Below are 6,000 nucleotides of genomic sequence, written 5' to 3' on the forward strand. Positions count from 1 at the left end.
AGATTAACTTAATATTTTCAAAAAAATAAGTACAAAAAAATCATGTGATTTTACATTTTAAAAATATCATGACTGCAGTATAAATAATTATTACACATAAATAATTACGAATGTTAGAAGAGGTGTCATAACAGATGTATTTGTTAATAAATGAATATAGTCACATTTGTTAGAAAATATATCGATTTAAAACAAATAGTCGTATTTGTTGAAAATAGACAGATGTGTCTGTCTAGAAAAGATGTCATGACTTTTAATTATCTATAAATATGGGTGAGTTTTTTAATTTAGACATATACTATTTCTGTTTCTTTTTCTTCTCTTCTAGTCTCTCTAAATTCTATTCGTACAAAAAATTCTTAAAGAAAATCTTCAGAAGTTGCTCTCCGCAGATTTCAAGCTTTATTGTATCCTAGAGTTATATTACTATAATCTTACAGCCTATTCTACACTCATAGCCTCAACAATTTTAATGTATTAATCGCAATAGAGTTAAAGGTTGTTTTTGTGATGAATCAAACTGGATCGTTTTGAACGAACAAATTATATTCGCTGAAAATGTGAAAGCAGAACAAAAAAAGCGTGAAGAAGATGAATTATTGTGTAAAGGTCATATTTTCAACAACTTTTCAGATAAGCTTATGATTTGTTTATCTCAATCAAATCTCCAAAAGAAATCTGGAATTCTCTAGAGTTCAAATACAACACAGATAAAACTAGGTGTGGATAATTTCTCATCATGAAACATTTTGAATTCCAAATGGTTGATAATGTATCAGTTATGGATCAAGTCCATGAGTTACATATCCTTGTTTCAAAATCTTATGGATTTAAAAGCGGTAATTCCTGAATTATTGCAAATAAGAGAGATAATAGCAAAACTTACTTCTAGTTTGAATGTTAGGAAGAAATTATTGCATACCACAAAAGTTTTTTCTCTTAAATAGATTAAGAAACACTTACGCATTCAAAAAATTTTTGATGTGATAATTTGTCTTTATGTTGTTGACATGCCTATGACTGGAACAAATAGAAGGCTATAATATGGTGCTAAAGCTCAAGGTGAATGTGTTAAAGAAGTTGATAAGATTTATATGTATAAGTCAAAAGATATCTTTTTGTATGCACAAATCCTAATTTATGTTGATTGTGTTTATCACTAACCAAGTGGAGGATATTATTAGAAATAGTTAGTGACAGAAAAAGTTGTCCTATATTGAAAGAGTTATGTTTGTTCATTAAAAGGTATCAAAATGAACTTTCTTACCAATAATCATATATGTTCTAAGACGTATAAGTGAATAGATATAATTGATCAAAGAGATACAAAGTGAACAGTTGTGTCTTTTATAAGAGATACAAGTGAAAATATATAATTGTTCCAAGAGATACAAAGTGAACAATTGTATCTGTTCTAAGAGGTATAAGTGAATAGATGTAATTATTCTAATAGATATAAAGTGAATAATTATATTTGTTGTAAAAGATGTAAGTGAATAGATATTGTTTTAATAGATACAAAGTGAACTATTGTACATGTTCTAAGAGGTGCAAATGCTTTATAATTAGTAATTTGGAACAAAAATCTATTAACTTTTCTCTTTTATCTCTTCTCTTCATTTCTACCTACAATCAACATAATTATTCTTTAATTCATTCTTAGGAGAATTCTAAAATTATTGCCTAGAATTCTATTTTGGTTGTTATCCTAGAGGGATCTGATTAAACTATCTAGTAAAAATATAGTAGGGGTTTTGCTCTTTGTCAAATCTTATTGTATTGAGGGAAACAAATGCTCTACATGGTGTTTATTTGAAATTGTTTGAAAATTTTGGTAGAATAATTACTTAAATTGAGTATGCTAGTGCTATTGATAGCTTAATATATGCTATGCATTGCACTAGACCTAATATTTCTTTTGTAGTACGTAAATTATTAAGATATACTAGCAACCATAATATTAAACCTTGGAAAGAAATTTCAAGGGTTTTTTTGGATATTTAAAGGAACTATAAACTATGAATTGTTTTGTGATAAATTTCTAATTGTGTTAAAACCATATAAAAGGATACAAAGAGTTGTTTCCATTAGCCAAAAGATACAACTAAATGAAAAGATGCAATTCTTCTTAATAGTTACATGTATGAAGAGATGAACTTGTTGACCAAAAGGTTGGTACATTTTGAGTTGTAAATATAAGAGCCTTACAAGTCATTTGTAAGGCGTGACAAAAGGACAAATGAGTGTGCATTTATGGGTGCAAGTTTGGCTTGGTTCTTAATCTTTGGAAGCTCTTATTTTAAACAAGTTATGGCTCAATTTGTTTTTATAAATAAGGTGCACATCTAGAATGCGAGTTATCTATGTAGTTCACATTATAAATATGTGATTACATAGCAGACTAGTGAAACAAATATGGTTGAGATCCTAGAGTTATATAGATGCTATTTGGATAACTAGTGCTAAGGATAATAAGTCAATCTTCGATTAGGTGTTCACCTTAGGTGGAGGTGCTGTTTCTTAGGCATCAAAGAAACAAACTTATATAACTTATTCTACAATGGAATCCGAGTTTATAGCTTTAACAGTTACAAGTAAAGAAGTAGAATAGCTAAGAAACTTATTACCGGATATCAATTTATGGCCATAACTAATGTCATTTATTTCTTTATATTGTGATAGACATAAATATGTGAGACAATTAGTCTCTGATGGTATTATTATCATATTTCTGATAAATTTTGTAATAATCTAGCAGATCCTTTAATAAAAGTCTCTCGAAAGTTATGAATAAGTACATGTGCTAGATTAGAATTAAGAATATTCCATTAAAGGATGAGTATGTGTACTCTTAATGAAGTTTAATATTGTTACAAATGAATCACCTGTATGAACATAGAATGTGATGCTGCTTCAACAAAATGTTAGAATAACTTTTGTAAATATTCACAAAAATAAGAGGTAGCACAAGGCCATATTAGTATTAAAATTTTGATGAACTTTTAATTCGAACTAATTGATTCATGTATGTAGTATTTTCATTCTATTTAATAGAAATTTAGTTTTAAACTAAGGCCACCATGATTTCTTTAAAACTTTGAAATACTTACACTGAGAAAAAGTTTAAATTGAAAGATATTTTTCATTATGCATGAAACTATGGGATCCAACAATATAAGTTAAGTGGGGGAATTGTTATAAATAGCTTGAATGTTAGATAGTAGAATTCAAGAATATTATTCTTAGCTTTATATTATTACGAAAAAGTGCATTTGTAATGTTTATTTAAGTTATATTTCTATTGCTAATCTTTTTATCATTTCATTCAGTACTTTCTATTAAATAACTATTCTTATTTATTTTAAGTCGTCTTACTCATTTATTTAATTTCTAATATTTTTAATTGCTAATATTCTTAACTTATTTCAATAAAATTCACTGCCCAAGTAACCTATGACAGGCTGACTAAACTAGATAAGAGGGTCGTTGGCACTGGATACCGCGATGCCTCAAGCCGTCATACCATGGGACGTGAAATGCAGAACGTCAACCACGTATGCAGTCAGTATGACTAAAAAGCCATGATAACATATCAGTATGGCTAAAAGCCATGATAACAAGTAATCAGGCATAAAAGCTATGAGTGCGGGCATAAAGCCATAAATACAGGCATGAAGCCTTATGCAGTACTGCTAAAACAATACCCTATTGGCATGTTAATCTATCCAATCTGACACATGTGCTTAGGCAATACATGGGCACATTATTACCATTAAGCATTAATATGTATTATTATGTCATTGTTTCATTATAAGGTTCAATTACAATTGATAAATTTTTATTCTATTTCTAGTAAAAACATAAATTTCTTAATCACAATTACACATAATTCATGCATTTCTCGTAGTTTATACATTCATTATTCCATTCATGATAATTGTGATTCACATCGATCAATTTTCGTGTACCATTTGAACATCAAAATATTTTCTTAAGGCACTCAAAATGGGTTATTCCTTTATGTCTTAGAGTCACTAAAGTTCAAGAATTTTTAATTCACTAATTATACTATATATATTAGTACTCATAATAGCTTTTTTAATTCCTTTTATTATTCCTTATGTTTTTGGGGTTACTATTCACACATTACTATTCACTCAATTTGTTGACTTTTTCATATATAATAGTTACATGAGTTCTAACCACATGTGATTATCACATTTTGGTTCACAAAAGTGCTGACATTGGTTGCCAATCAATACTTCAAACTAATAGAAAATAAATCAAAAATTTCAGTTTTAAGTGCTAGAGTTCACTGTTCCATTAGGCAATTCCACAGTAAGAATTTGGCCAAATGTTCATAATCAAAGTTGTTCTTTATTGTGTCTAGTTAAATTTCTCTTTTTGAATCACTCCATTTAGAGTTTTGTATCTCAAGTTATGGTCATTTTACCATAACCGGCAGGATTGGTCTTTACCCAGATTTTCTGAGCAAATTTGGTTATGCCAGATTTGGTGTCCTAATTTGGACTAGCAATTTGAATTGGTTAGGATCAGAATTTGAGCTTCTATTCTTCATGAAAGTTGTTCTAAATTATCTAAGCTTTCCATTGATTTAAAATCCAGGTCAATTGGACCTTTCTATACTGAGTTATGAGCAAATGAACAAATACTGTTCATTTGATCACTTTTACCAAGTCCACAATTGGTTACTCGGATTTGGCTAATTTTTAGGTTATTCTAAGTCTGTTTTCTGGGCAAGGTTGCTTCATCAAAGTTGTGTCAAATTGTCTTAGGTTTCATCTCCAATTGGTCTCACACCAATTTGAGTAACAAAACTCTATCTATGGCCTAAAAACCATACTGGACTCAAGGTCCAGGAAATCCTACATAAACACAACACTCCTAATACCACCATTCCACACTACTACCAACCTCAAATCACATTCCATGCACTTCAAATAGTCCATAATTGATCTCAACAACATCAATTTATTAACATATCATCAAATTCCCAATTTTCATACGAAACCCTAACTTATAACTTTTGTAAATCTCATGCAACACATATACAACATCATCTAACTCAATATACACATCAATTAACATTAATCTACAAGTTTAATTGCAACTAAACCTTCAAAACCCTAACCCTCTCATGGCTGCCAAAAATTGATCTTTCAACTCCTCCTCATATTCTTTTAATTCCATAAGATTTCAACTTAGTTTAGCATACTTACAACACTTATAGAAGAGAGAAGACTTGGATAGTGCACTAACCTTGTGAGCAGAATTTTCCCTCATCCAATCTTCAATTTGCCTTCACTTTCTTGGCTTTTCTTAGCAGCCAAACGCTTTCCCAATAAGTGCAGACAAGTTTTAATGAAAGCAATTTAGGGTTTAGTGGTGTGAATCATGAGAATGGAAGAGAGATGAAAGAAAAATTTTCATGGAGAGAGAGAAGAGATTTTCGGCCAACAAGGGAAAAGAGGAAGATGAAGTAAATTTTTGGTCCAATTAACTTGTTTTTATCCCTTTAAAATGTTTGTCTAATTCCTATCGGTTAGAATTTCAATTTGTTTATTTATGACATCATGCTTATGTTAGGCTTATGTAAAAATTAACTTTTTCAATTTCATTTCCTTTTCTTCCTGTTCCTACTCATTTTTAATTTAATTTTTAGCAATATTTATTCACATTTTTTGTATATAACTTATTTACTCAATTGGACAAGTTGGTCAAAAATCATCTCTGAAGGTGAAATGACTAAAATGCCCTTCGTTTAACTTGTTAAGCTAAAATTGTCTGTACCGATTGATAAAATTCTCCTAACATTTTCTTGGCATTCTAATACTACCTAGAGCGCCGTAACTCTTCTTTGGCATCCTAGAAATTATTTCACTGGGTTTCCCTCAGGTTTAGGGCTACTAGCTGTGAAGACAGCAACTTCCCGTTAGGTCACCCATCGCTAGGGCACCGACTCATTTAACTTTGTTATAT

The sequence above is a fragment of the Hevea brasiliensis genome, chromosome 18 (genome assembly GCF_030052815.1).
Source record: "Hevea brasiliensis isolate MT/VB/25A 57/8 chromosome 18, ASM3005281v1, whole genome shotgun sequence".
NCBI lineage: Eukaryota > Viridiplantae > Streptophyta > Magnoliopsida > Malpighiales > Euphorbiaceae > Hevea > Hevea brasiliensis.